The following is a 16,143-nucleotide window of genomic DNA, read 5'->3' on the forward strand; positions in this document are numbered from 1 at the left end:
GTGGTGGGTAAGCACCCTGGACAGTGGGTGTCATCTGCAATGTGGAAGCCCCATGAGTCCCCATATGGAAACAATGGGAACAAGGCCCCACCCATTGCCAGTCACAACAGCAGCTTCATGGCCCTCTGGTATACCTCCAAGGCAGCAGCCTGTAGCTGGTGAGTATGGTTTATGTTCAGGCTTGCCAATACACTGGTCATGTTATGGCTGTGGTATATTCCATGCACACATTTACCACATCTACCCATAATGCATGACGTACATGTTCACGTATTGTTGCTGTTAACTGAACTGCATTACAGTGATGACCATGATAGTGTAGCTAAAGGGTATGTCAAACAGCTGCAATATAACTAACATCCTGCCATTGCAAAATGTGAACACAGAGATGAACATAATGGTGGGACAAATGGCCTACAGTAGGGACATGTGTGAAACATCACCCTTATACAGTGCTACAACAGTGTATATACCAGTATTATAATGGCAATTGATACAGATCTATACTACGGCATATCATAATACTGTGGTCCACAACCCTTAAAACCTGCAACGTGTTTCCAACATGAGCAATGGGTGTGTAATATGGAATCGTAGGTTAGGGCAACAAATATGGGGAACAGATACATTCACAAACACTGAAAGCATATGTGTGCACACACTCCAGATAAAATATAGTGGAAGCAGCTATTGAGGTACTGACTGCATGCATTTGTCATGGAAATGCACCTTTTAGCAAGTACACATCCCCAATGTCACACCATGTATTGGTCTGCTGTCCAAGACGTTTGGCCATCAAATGTGCACACTTAACTGCTACAGAGACAACTGTGGCTTGCACACATTTTACATGACATGGCATGGGCTCCATACCCAACAGGTAGCACCCATGAGCTGGACATGTAGCCATACCTCACCATTGCATATACCATGGCAAACAGTGCAGACACTCATTTATATGGCAAGGATGTATGGGACAGGAGTGATGTAGGAATTAAACAGATGGCTATCCAAGACAGATGATGTCACATGTAACAAAATGGTCATGCAAACTGCCTAGTAACATGCCACAACACTGAGGGGTTTGCAGGAATGCCTAGCAAGTACTGGCTGTGCAGTACCCACATCAGCAATTGTCTGGACTCTGCAAACATGTGACCTATGGGTTAGGGTAATCAGATGTGACAGTTGTACCACAGGGAACATCAGCCAGGCCTCTCTGCAGGTAGTGTATGCATAACAGAAGAGGTTCCCAAAAGTCATGTGTTGCAATGTGTACTGGTGTGCCATGACCACGTTGGAAACCTACAGACAGTATCATGTAAGATACATGTGCTGCACAACCAATGCCTCACCCCACCTCAGGCCCACCATCCCCATCTGTACTGTACCAGTGCCAGTATACACCTGTATGTTTGCCATTCATTAGCTGGGACTTGGCTGGTACACATAGTGTTCAGTGTTTGGGACACTGCAAACTGACACACGTGTGTAGGCCATTGTTGTCAAGCATCTACAAAAAGGCTGAAGGTGGGGAGGGGGTCTCATCATGAGACACCAGTGCACTGCAGCAGGGATCCTAAGGATGCTATGAATGGCTTTATCTGTACATAGTCAGGGTCAGGAACTGTGGTATATGTAACCCTGACTCCACAGCAATAGTGACGGCAGTGTGTGAACTCCAAGGGTTGTGCACATGAGTTGACCTTGCAATCATGCAGAGTTGGGGGACATGTATAGGGTAGACTGACCATATACTGGCAAATGCAGATGGTCCATGCTAGTATACCACTGCCAGGAATAGTGACTGCTGTAGTACATATAACAGTAGGTGCAACAAACCATCATGATAAGGGCATGCACACATATGCTCCCACGAAGTGTATGCATCGTGGCCAGCATCAGTACCACTAACACATTTGTTAGACACTGCATTTGATTGTACAGGACATATGTCACATATCAGGCTCATGTAATGTTAACATATGCAGTGATGTGGTCCCATGGCATATCAAGGAAGAGGGCGTAATATCAATAATGGTGTGTACATTCCCCATAGCCATGGTAAGGTTTGATGGTTGTCAGTGTAATAGTATTGTATTGGTCATACATGCACCACTGATGTTGACATCTGTAAATCAGACATCAGGCATTCACAAATTACATCTGTCCACATATCATCCCAGATATGTGTCGGGCAAACACATAGGGGCTGTGAGCATTAGAGCAGGCATAACTGACACAGTAATACACATTCAGCAATGGTGTGTACACCTGTGAGGTATGGTGCACTGTACATGGCAGGGTGCAGAACAGGTGCACAGCAATACTGTATACATGGGTGCAGTGTTTTCCAGGGGAAGGGGCATCACCTACTAACACAGCCCATGCATCACACAATGTCCCACCATTATGTTCATCTCTGGGGATACATTTTGCAATGACAGGATGTTAGTTATATTGCAGGTGTTTGACATACCCTTCAGATACACCATCATGGTCACTACTGTGATGCAGTGCAGTTAACAGAAACAATACCTGAACATGTACGGCCATGCATGCTAATGAGTACCATATATTATGCATGTTGACAGATGGGTAATGGGAGGTCTGTGTGTACTATCTTTGTGCAACCTCATCTTTAAGTGCAATCTGGTGGAGCGGAGGGAGGGTTGATGCATGTAGGATGTGTGTGTGCATGTGTGTGTGTGCGTGTGTGTACATGTGTGTGTGTGTGCGTGTGTGTGTGTGTGGGGGGGGTGTCCATGTATGTGCATGTGTGATTGTGGGGTTGTTCATACGTCAGCAGTTCCCTTTGGAATCGTGCAGTACATAGACATGGAATGACACATGAGACACCAGGAATACTTGCCTGATATATAATCTCAGGACAGCTGATAGTATAATAAGGTCCATAGCATGGAACATGCACTGGGAGGAAAACTAGACAACAGGTATACTGTTAAAATTGCAATCAGCAGAAAGGTGAATGACTACCCACATATGCAGCACTACAGATGCATTGGGGAATTACTACACAACACCAGGGAGTGTATACGTATATTACTGTTGTCCACATAATAAGTAGATTGAGCAACAGATCTTGCATATACTGAGAAATAGTTAGGTATGACACTCCAGTGCGTGACATTTTTGAGTGACCATAGTAGCCCGTAACATATGGGGGCCATGCTCATGATGTCCGGACATACCCAGGGTGAACACTGGATGACAGCAGTGAGTCCTTGTAAAACCTACTCCAATAAAGTCAAAGAGGTAATGGAGTAACAGGTCATGTGTTGTGATCACTTGTCTAGGCATTTAGAAGAATGATACATTAATGAGTGGTATTAATGAGTGTATGTTACCAAGTGTGATGCAGGATGGGGAACTTGTGTGAATAAACTTGGGACAGTCTGTAAATTCAGGGACAGGTAGGTATTATGGTGGCATTTCAGGGTGTGTGTGTGTGTGTGTGTGTGTGTGTGTGTGTGTGTGTGTGTGTGTGTGTGTGTACTGTTATGCAATGCCATACAGGTCATAAAGTGCATTTCTTGTTTTCCCCTCACAGGTGGTGAGGTGGGTCAGGGACCCTCCTGCATGCAATCTGATGTTGGTGTCCATACAGACACTGAAAATGATGATAGGACTGTTGAGGCACAGGCAGGGTTGTCAGAGGCAAAATCTGCGCCATTGTTTGACATCCCCCTGTTATCCACCCCTCCCCTGCACACAGTCACAGTGCCTATAGATACCCCAGCACCAGTGGCCATAGCAGAGGGACAGTTGGCAGTTGATGGCAGTAAACAGGAGAGTGTGGTATCTATGCCTGCTGTGTCTGGACACAGCAGGCATAGCCAGATGTCTAGCAGGGCACCACATAGGCAGATATACCGGGGTGCTTGTGGGTCATCATGCCCCTGGCAGAAGTGCCACAACTTGTACTACGAGATGCATGTTTCAGACTGTCATAGGGGTACAGGCACTATGGAACTGTACACCAGACAGGGTCTGAGGCTGCAGAGGGCTGCTTTCTCATCTGTAAGTGATAACATCCATGAACTTGCAGGTGCCCTCCGTGATTATACCAAGGTCATGGATAGATGGTTGGGTGAGATGGTGGGCCTCATTGACCGTGGATTGTCCATGCTAGAACATGTGGTGGGAATGGGGCGATGGCTGCGTGGAAGTAGGCCAGCAACACCAACATCTGGTGGTTGACGTGGACATGCAAGGACACCAAGCCGCTACTGTAGTGGCAGTACCAGCCCCAGCACTGCAGGGGGGTGCTGTCCACACCACACCACAGCAGGCCATGTGCCACATCCCTGTCATCCATAACATCAATGCAGGGACAGGCTAATATGGTTCTGATGCACATAGTGACTGTACTACAGTGTACCAATGTACTGCTGTGTAACATGTTGTCAGCAGTAATGTCTAATGCTTACATGTCAGGTAGTGTAGCTGTCCAGCCATGATGCATTATAGCTGTTAGTAACACTGAGTGATTGTGGTCTCCATAATGGTATACATTTGTGTTGTAGGTGTACATGTGTCAGCAGGGGGATGTTCTGCTGTCATATCTCACAAGGGGTATGGCACTGTGGTGACACCATGGCTATGCCATACCATGGTTACAGTTGAACACATGTCACATGACTATATAACAGTTACTGCCTGTGCCACAGGAACAGGTGACCCCCTGGGGCATGTATAATCAGCAACCTGATGTAGATCCCTCCACATACACACACACTCTCACTTGGTAACACTGAGACTAGACCCCTACCTAGGTATGTAGTGCTACTTATGTGTGTGGCTTTAATTTCACACACCACACAGCATTTAGGAGGAGGTGTGTTACAGGTTACATGTTACATGCAGAAAATCCCCAGGCATGTACAGTATGGTAATGTGGGATGTATATGGACAATACATAGTGTGACATACCATCATATACACATTAACAGATACATAACAGGCAGACACACATCCAAGAGACCTAGGCCTATCAGTGCTACCTAACTTGTCAGTGTGTCCAATGTATTACAGGTAGGCTGCACACAGCACATGCATAACCGGGCTAGATTGTGTTATCAGTTACCTGTATGGTTGATGGTGACAGTGGTCAACATACAAGTGGTACATGGGACATGTACCAGGGCTACCATGGTGTAATGACAGTGTACACAGCACCCACACCCCACTGTGGATATTGTATACACTTGAACCCATGGTGACACTCTGACATACCCACCATCATACATTGACCATGACTGTGATACAACCCATTGTCCATCCCAACAGTGGTACTAAAGGGATATGCATCTAATGCATATGCCACAGGCATAGTAGGGTGATGCATTATCATTCCTATCCTATGGGCAGCAACATCACTATCTGTAATACTGTGTGGCAATGCATGTTGTAATTGGAGTATGTGGCCTCGGAATGCTGTACCTTACAGATATGTACACATGCACAAATACACACACTTGCCAGAACTCAATGTGTATCCCATGCCTATCAACCCATTTGTACAACAGTGTTGTGCTGGTATTGCAAGGCTCAGGTAGCCTTTAGGGAGAGGAGCATAACAGGGTACATGTAATGTCCTTTACAGCAACAACCACATCTAACTAAAGCAATGGGTGTTGCAGTAGGTGTGAAGGGCCTCATATTATTCCCAACAACTGGTGTACTATCACACAGACACTGATATCCTCAGTAATGCACACATACACATTTGCCAGTATTGGGGTGCATTGCTGCAGGTGGTCATAGGTGTGTACCTGGCAATTGTCCATGGAGAGATGGGAAGTGTAGGGGATGTGTGTACAGTGGTATCATGCCACCTGCCATGTGCCAGCAGGCAATCTATCTGCAGACACCTCTGTGGTGAACCTCAGGGTGAGAGTGACATGTATCTGCCAATCCTCTGGGTGCCTCCTGAAAATGGCCAGTGAAGTGATCCAGTTGACATGTATGCAACATGTATTACAAAACATAGTTAGTGTCTGTGTTGGAGACCTGTACCCAAGCATGTTCTGTTGACTGTGGTAGTGAGTGGAGGTACCTGTGACATGTGGTGTGCACAGGGTGTTGCGTCCTATCTGTGCCAGTTATAACAAAGTTGGGCAGACATGTCAGTGTCAGTCAAGCATAGGTTGCCTGTACGTATCCAAGCTGGATACATAACATCTGCACATCTGTACAGGGACTGACAGACATCAGCTTGCCAACTAGCTATTCAGTAGGATGAATGTGTCGACAGACAGATGTCTGACACCAATATGTATGCCATTACTACATGTTGGCAGCCGTCACTGACATGTACTATACAGACAGTAGTCTACAGTTAATTTCCACATGTCGGATCATTATCCAGTAGGGGATATATACTGTGGAACAGCTCACACACCAGGGACATGACAGTGAGGACTCAGAGTCCATCTTTGCATGCAGGGGTGCTTGTTGCCAGTACTACAATTAGCAATCCACTCTTGCTTGGGAAAGCACTGTCAACAGTAGTAACAGCATGATATACTACATGCCAGTGTGATGGCACATAACCTGGGATACTACCCTTGTATGCAACACATTCACATGGATAAGAGTTCATAGGTTCATAGGTAGATACTAGGCTATCTGCCCTAGGGCATTTGTAAGCCTATCCAGAGTGTATTTGGCTTCTGCCTCCCTATTAGATTAGCCTACTGTGCCTCTGTAAAGTAGGTCACAGAAGGTACCCTTTTAAGATTACTTTACTGTGCCTCTGTCTAGCAGGGACACAGGAGAGATCCCAGGGGTGAATTTGTGATTTCAAATCCACGCATCCAAATTTTGCTTGAAGAGGGTCAGCGAGGAGCTATGTCTAGCATGAATTGGGATTCTATTCCAGAGTGAGGGGAGCCTTTGGGAAATGAATCTGTCCCTCCAGCATGTCCTATTTATTTTTGTGCTGAGATTTAGGTCCCTGGAGTGTGTAGCTCTAAGGGACTTGGATTTTTTGAGGTGGAGCATGTCCATTAATTCTGGGTTTGACATGGCTTTGTACGTCAGGCATAGATCGCCTCCGAGTAGGTGGTAAGCAACTGAGTAGAGCTGGAGTTTCTTTAGTCGAGCTGCATAGGACATCTAGGTGAAGAGTGTTGTACAAGCCATATATACTCAAGTGTCCCAGACAGGAGACTCACACCTCTTGCTACTGTAATGACAGCACATAGATGCATGTTATGCACGTGGCATTCCATACACTTATTAAAGATGTCATTACCCTGCTATTTTATCACACTGGAATATGAGGACTGGTTAACAGGGCTGAGCCATGCTTAGCAGTTGTTAGCATTGCTGCAATATTACAGCTAAGCACATTTGTGCACTGGTAAGCGAAGCCTACACAATGTAAGCACCCCTACGATTAACCACACGTTAGCACTGCTTAGCTTCACACAAACGCATGCAAAGATGCTTAAAGCTGCTCAAAACTGCCTTAACCACTTTATATCCAACTGCCCTTGTTCTGCCAAGCAACAAAATAAACAGCCCTTACAGGTCTTAAACCCAGGTCCCTGTACACTACAGTCACAGCAATTAACCACTATGCCATGACAGCTGTGAAATCAGTTGTTATTTTTCCAATATATCTTACAGTACAAATATGGAATAGTATTGAACAATTGCTGTGACTTCTACAATTGTGTAATACTTGTTAGTGATATTACTGTTGCATCACATATGTTGTTATTTCTAAATATATACATATTAGATACATACGGTGTGATACATCTGGGAAGGTATACACAACAGTAATATTTACACATGACAAGGATATGGATATATACATATACATATGTAGATATATGTCTACATGTACATACACATATATTCATATATATGTATTTATACACATCTGTATAGTGCATCATATATATGGCCAGTTATAGATCACTGTGTGTGTGTGTATATATATATATATATATATATATATATATATATATATATATATATATATATGTGTACATTGTATATGTACAGATATATCTATGTCGATATATATGTAGATATCTATAACTATATGTGCATATATGTCCATACAGATATATCTGTCTGATGAAGCGGAGTTTCTCTCTGCGAAAGCGCTTACTTTTTATTAAATAAAGAAGTTTTTACAAGATTTCTATGTCTTCGGGGCTGAACAGCCAGCTTTTTATTGGAACTGTGATATTTTTCCTTGTTGCTTGGCTTGGAGCATTGTGGTTATCCTTCTGTCTGGGGATTTACATGGTATGCTTGACAATTACCATCTTTGAGTGACTTATTTTCATTCAGTTCCTTGGCGTTTGGGTGTTTTCTTCATATATATATATATATATATATGTATGTGCTTGTATATGTATATATATGTATATATATGTATATATATATATATATATATATATATGTTTGTAGACATGTAGATGTCTATATATCTATATAGATATATGGGTATATATATATATATATATATATATATATATATATATATATATATATATATATATATATATATATATACATATATACATATATGTCTACCATATGTCCATAACATGGAGTGGAGTCCTACCTCAGCACCAATAGTATCAACCTCTTAGTGCAAGAGGAGGTCATGTATGTATAGCAGGTATATATGTAGACTGTTGCTACTGTGACAGGGGTTGTCTTAACAGACATGTTGTGTGTGGGAGGTCACATCTGGTATTGACATGTACGGCATCGGTTACTGTCAGACATCCTAAGGACATCATAGTACAGTACCACTGATAGCACAGTAATGCTCTTGTGAACTACAGCAGAGATATGACCAATATATGTGGACAGTCTGGCACTCTCTGGTCAGTCCAGAGGTATGCACAGATCCCCTTTATGTGAGACGTGGACCAAGCCTGACAATGTGGATGTTAACAGCCACGTACATGGGCATATCACATAAATACTGGACTACATATGCCCACACAGTTTATGCATTCACACACTCCTGTCTGTCCTGATACATAACTGGTGGTGCAGAGGTCACATGGCTACATACTACCCAGCAGTTAGTGACATACATCTGTACAGAATCCCACTGCTTTGTCAGACATACACAACAGTTATGGTGGCCCGGCAGCAGTACGTCCTGCAAATATCTGGACACAACATCACACTGGGTAAATACACTAAGCCGCTAGGCATATGACAAAAACTACAGGCAGACTGCCACAACACTGGCCTGCATTTCGTATGGGGAATACACATGTACCTGCAAATATAGCAGGCTCTACAGGCATGTCACAGCACAGAGTAACAGACACCTATGTGAAAGTACGTACCCACAACCAATGTAAACATGGCCACAGCCACATATGGTACACAAGCTTAATTTTGCACTATATGGACTGTCTGATCAACACCATCCTCATATGTGCCACTCACACATTAACCCTACATATACTGGGTCATGACACAGTGTGGTCCAATGCCTGTCTGTGGTATTTTTCGACTCTCCACCACGTAAACCACTTAAAACACAAAAATAAACACTCGCTTTGCCATAAAGGGCTGATCCTCCAAAGAATATCACATAATTATTGTAGTCCAACCTATTACACCAAAGCAGTGGTTGAAAAAACAGCAACACCGTCCTTCAGGAACCAAACAAACTTTACTTTAATAGAACATTACAACCAAAACACGAAAACCAAACCATATAGGATTTGGACATTACAACCAAAACACGAAAACCAAACCATAGGTTGGACTACAATAATTATGTGATATTCTTTGGAGGATCAGCCCTTTATGGTAAAGCGAGCAGTTATTTTTGTGTCTGTGGTATTTGACATGTGTGTGTTTGGAACTGCAAACATGTGAGCCAATAGGGTACCATACACTGGAGCAGCATGTAACATCAGATAGAACACGACCAAGAACAACGACATCTACCACAGTCTGTACACAGGCCAAGGTACATATTCACAATGCACATACTGTCGACAATCACCATAAGTACACAGACCCCACTATTGTACACACAACCACAGAATGCCCAGGTCATGTCCTCAGAACTAACCCCTACTATACATAACATGTCTAGCAGTCTGATATCTGACTGACTTGTTATCAGGCATGATTTCAATAAATAATGGTGTACAGAACATATGCACCTTTTACTGCATTACATATGTACAAAGGTTGACAGATTTGTGGCTGGAGGCACAAACACTGGGCCAATATTGGCATGTTGCTGTGATACCCTCATACATTTACTGTTGTAACAGGGTTTGTTGTGACGTGTGTCCTATGAGGGGTATGAAGTCAGTAACTGTCATGGCTGTCATCATGTACTGATTGAAATCCTCAGACTATGCTTCTGCAGTTCTAAGATAGGTGATCTGTGAGTAACATAAGAAACATAAGACTCCAGACACTGCCCAGTCTGCAGATAACCCTACAGGTGGGAGTTTCCTCAAACACATAACATTGTCATGACAGGTATTATATCATGTACACCAGCCAAATCCACACAAACCCTGTTAAACCAACATAACTCCAAATGCAGAAGAGCAATACTTACATTCTGTAGTCATGTCTGGAACATTCCCCTCCTGTTTATTGGCCTGTCTCCAGTTTATGCTGTTAGAGGTATATCGCAATGCCATCTGTGATGCTGTTTGCCAAAAACTGACATGAGGTCCTGCTCACAGTGAATGAAAAGGCCCAAAACCCACATGATGTTCCTAGGTATAGAGTGTGTTTCCATGCAATTGGCTATGGGAATGTTACCACAGTTGTTCTACATGCAATCAGCTAGTGGGGGACGGCAATTCCTGCAGAGGCCATCAGCTGATCATGAGCATCACTTCCAAAACACAAGCTACTGCCTAAGCAAAGCAGGTGTACTTCTCCACATCCACCAGAGAGGGAGTGAGAGAGACAGACAGAGACAAAGTAAGACAAGGAGGGGGTGAGGGAGTGAAACCTAAGCATGTTAGTGTCACACAACTACCAGTATGTGGCTTCAAACCCCTGCCGGATTATGTATTGCTATCACATGTCTATGCAGTTATTGCATGCGCCACAGAACTTATATGCTGCGGAGCTGTCAAAAGGTATATCTGATGGTGAGTGACATCTGCAACAGTGATAAAGGAGGGATAAGGTAGGTGTAGTACACATGCCTTTCCACATGAACAGGTGTTGATGGTGACACAGCCACACTCTCTCAGGCACTCACACACATTATCACAGTTGACAGGGTCAGGATTAGACTTCCTAACTAGCTAGATTGCCACAATACAGTAATAGGCAGTTATCACATGCACCACAGGGGTTATCAGGATGATACATGGGCAAAGGGTATGTGAAGGTGTCTGATATCAGAAGGCATGCTTCATTAGGCTAATGGGAGGTGTAGTGAGTGTGATGGTGTCAAAAACATCATACTCCACACACACACACACACACACACACACACACACGCGCACACACACACACACACACACACACGTACACACACACATACACACGTTGCCAGTACTGACATGCATGGGTGTATTTCTTCACAGGTGTGTAGTGGTTGACTGTGCCAGAAGGCTGTACAAGGCTAGGTAAAGTGTATACCTTGGCATCAGGCCACATGAAAATGGTCTGCAGTGTGGCTCAGGGGTGTAGAGTCTGGATTGGCCCACACAGGTGGGTATTGTATTCACCATCCAGTCATCTGGGTTACTATTGTGAGTGGCCAGTGCTGTGCAGTTCTTGCCATGTATGTGTTCTATAGTCCATGACATGGATGGTGTCTGGGATGTGCACACATCCCACATGCATGTTCTGTGACATGTGGATGTGTACCTGGGGTGCCTGGGGCATGTTGTATACACAGATTGTTATCATCAGATGTGCCATTCCTGGCCTCATGTGGTGGGAACTGCCAATGGACACCAGGTTGACCCTGCACCTACATTGACAGCATGATACAGGTATTCCCTGGTGTCAGTGTATGCTGTCCATACATGGCATGTGTATATGGCATGGTATGTCTTTGGTAGGTTACATTTGCTGGCACTACAGTTGTTGCAGGCGTCCAGTGGGGAGCATAGCGAAGGAGCACTGTATGCAATTATGTGCTTATTGTAGTGGTGTGACAGGGTGCCATGACCTCTGTAGTCCACTGCAATCACATCATGATTACTATCTGTGGGCAATATGCAGGGAACTACCAACAGAGTGGGTGTTGCCTAGCTGAGTGTGTTTGTGTACGAGACATGGGTAAAGAGTGTTCTCTGGGTAATACAAGGGTTGCCTTAATTGTTCGCCAGCCCTTGATGTCACATGTAGGGGTATGGATTGTCAACCACAGCCTCTCTGCTGTTTGACATCTGTTATCCTTGTAAGGTGGACATTGTGACATATAGTAGGCCCACCATATAAGAAATTTTCAAAACCTGCTACCTAATAAGGCTAGCTGTTACACACTCACAGCTACCTCCACAAAGGATACGAATGACAAACGCACACACCAAGTCTGACAGTTGCCATGTCTGGGATTAGAACTCCTACCTAACTATTACATCACACTACAGCACTATGCAGTTATAGCATGTGCCACAGAGATTACTCGGTGATTCCTTCCCCAAAGGTGTATTTCAAAGTGAATATCATCAGCAGGCTTGCCAAAGGAGGGCAAAGGACTACAGCATTATGCAGTTATAGCATGCACCACAGAGATTACTGGGTGACTCTTCCCCAATGGTGTATTTCAAAGTGAATGACATCAACAGACTTGCTAAGGAAGGGCAATGGAGGTTGCAGTGACTGTGAATAGCCTCAAAAGCATTGCTCCCTACACAGACAAACAAGCACACACACAAACATCCACACTTGTCATGTCTGGGAATAGAACTCCTACTTAACTAGTATATCACACAACAGCATTACAGTTACAGGACGTGCCACAGAGATTACTGGGCTACACCTTCCCCAAGGGTGTATTTCAAAGTGAATGACATCAGCAACCTTGCCAAGGTTGGGCGATGGAAACTGTAGTTCATAGGGTCATACACTGATACTACACTACATGTCTAGACATGACAATTCTCTGGCTATAACTTCCCACAATATTTACTTCCCTGCAGCCCTCTCTAGCAGGGCAGCTGACATGATCCCCGGGGCGAATGTCCTATCTCCCATCCAATTGTCCAGGTTCCTTTTGAAGAGGGCCAAAGAAGCACTCTGGTTGACATGTATAGGCAGTCTATTCCAGAGTCTGGGGAGTCTCTGCATCAGGAACACAACCCTCCTGCATGTATTGTTCATTGTGATGACAGGATTTGCATACCTGGAGCATGTGGCTGTGAGGGTTTGAAATTCTCTAAGTGTAGCATGTCCAACAGCTGTGGGTTTGACATGGCAAGGTATGTTAAGCAGTGATTGCCTCTGAGAACACAATACATGACAGAGTATAGCTGGATGATTTTCAGACAGTCAGCATAGGGCATCTGGTTTAGGCCATTGGTCATTTTGTGAGGTATGTCTGCAGTCTCTCTACTCGCTGCAGATGTCTTGTGAGGTACATATGTAAAGGGCCATTGTAGTCTGTACTGGGTTTACTGAGAGATGCCTACATTGGGACAATTACTTTCTTTTCCTGGATGTAAAGTCCTTAGTGGGAGGTGTGCTACTTAGGTGGGTTTCCTGACTGTTGAGGTGATGTGGTTATCAAAGGTGAGACCACTGTCCAACTGTGTCCCTAAGTCTGTTATCACACTTTAGGTGTTTAGTGTACTGGCACCTATGTGGTGCTCCACAGGTATATGTCTCTTCCCAATGGGAATAACTATATATTTCTTGCCATTGATCTTGAGGCCATGGCTCAGGCACCAAGCATGTCTTTCGGTAAGGCCCTTCTGTAGAATATCCACATCATGTGGGGATTCAATATTGGTTCCCAGTGTGCTGTCATCTGTGACCTTTGTTTGTTGGTGTCCCTTACTGCTGGACTTTACTTCGGAGCAGTAGATGCCAAACAAGGGAGGTGCCAGAACTGAACTCTAAGGTACTCCAACTGTCACTTGTCTGAGGCTCGGGTTGGTGTCACCTACATTTACAGTGTGGGTTGTGTCAGTACAGCAGTTTGCAGCCCATCAGGTGACAGTGGGATTAATGGCCAGCTTGATACATTTATCTATGATTCCAGACTGGAGGATGGTGCCGAAGGGCTTGGCAAGGTCCAGATAGGCTGTGTAAACCACCTTACCCTCATCCATGGCTCTGGTGATAGATTCACAGTTGTCATTCAGGTGGAGGTGACATGATTGGCCCTTCACAAACCCAACCTGGTTAGGGTCCAGTGTTTGCAGGTTGCCAATGCCTTTGTTTTAATTTCCATGATAATACATTTCATGGCCTTGCAGATCAGGCAAGTCAGACTGTTGGGGCTGTAGTTCCCAGGATGCAAGGTGGATCCCCCCTTATGGACTGGGATAACTGTAGCTGTGCACCACACAGTGGTCATAAAGCCTGAGGTATGACTATGATTAGAAATGGCACGTAGGTGAGGTGCCATTTCAGTTTGTAGCTCATGTAGTACACAGCCTGGGATGTTGATTGGCTCCATTGCTGCTGTTGTCATGGCTCTGTAGAGTGTGGTATTAATTATGTGTCCATTATTACCAGAATATGGCAATCTATCCGTGTTGAGATGGGCCTTTTGGGGGTTGGAGGGGGTGCAGTTGGCACTGAATCAATCTGCCAGAATATTGGCAATATCCCTGGGAACAGTAGATTTAATACCATCCTGTTGTAGCTCACAGCAGTTCTGAGCATTGCCATTTAGATTCCTCACATAGCTACGGGACAGCTTGCAGTTGTCTTTGGCATCTTTGAGTATATTATGTTCATAACTAGCTTTGTTGGATGTTATGAGGGATCTCTGCCTCTTACTGTAGCTGGTAAGGGAGTATTTTGCATCCTAGAAATTCCTCCATTACTGCAACAGTTTCCTCCTTTTGTTGTACAGTATGTTTATGGAAGGGGGCCACCACATTGGCTTCCTTTTCTTGGTGGGGAGTGTCTTGGTTCAATATTGGAGGGCACGATTCATGCACAAGTGGATGTGCTCATACAGTGCCTTCATGTATGATTCAGCAGTTGTCCTTTCAGTTCCCATCTGCATGGGTGTCATGATGTTAGTCACATCTGACATGTGTAGCATGACATTGGCTTTGGAGATGTGTCTTATGGAGTATTCCTTACTTGGGTGTGGAGGAGGGATTTTGATGTTAAGGGTGATTAGCTCATGGGCATACCTGACCACCGATGGGGTGACCATAGGTGTGGAGCATTGATATCCCATGTTGGTAATGACCAGGTCTATGATATTTGAGCCCCTGGTGGGACTATGGGTTACTTGATCCAGGGCATTGGGAATTTTGACTTCCAAGACCCGTTGAACATACGTGTTGGTACACAAATAGTTTCCCAGTTAATGGCAGGGTAGTGTAAGTCACCCAGTATTAGGGAGTGTGCTTGTATCAAAATATTTCACAGTATGTTTCAAAAGCTGTAGTGGGTATCATGGGGCATGGTGGGAGATCTGTAGCAAGCTATGCAATTTGGATTGCAGTCCAATCTACTGTTAATTGCACCGGGGGTATTTTAGACACATTCTGTTGGGCAAGTAGCCTGGTGAATATCCTTGGTGAATATGGACACTCCTCCACCTTTATTGTTTTGGTCCTAGTGAGGTGGCCAACAGGTGTGGTGAGAGCTGTACCTGGTATTGCAGGGGTGCTCTCTGGAGGCTTGGATCAGGTCTCTGTTACTGCACAGTTATTAATGTTCTGCATTTGTAGATGTGTGTAAAGACTGTGAATGGCCAAAAAAAATTGACCCCTACACATGCAGAGTTTCGCAATTGCCATGTTTGGGAATAGAACTCCTACCTAACTAGTATACCACACTACAGCATTACGCAGTTCTAGGATGCACCACAGAGATTACTGGGTGACTCCTTCCACAAAACTGTATTTCAAAGTGAATGACACCAGCAAGCATGTCAAAGAAGGGCAACGGAGACTGCAGTGACTGTGAATGGCCTCAAAAGCATTGCTTCCTACA

Source organism: Protopterus annectens, chromosome 4.part0 (assembly GCF_019279795.1).
Source record: "Protopterus annectens isolate FY-2018-M chromosome 4.part0, PAN1.0, whole genome shotgun sequence".
Classification (NCBI taxonomy): Eukaryota; Metazoa; Chordata; order Ceratodontiformes; family Protopteridae; genus Protopterus; species Protopterus annectens.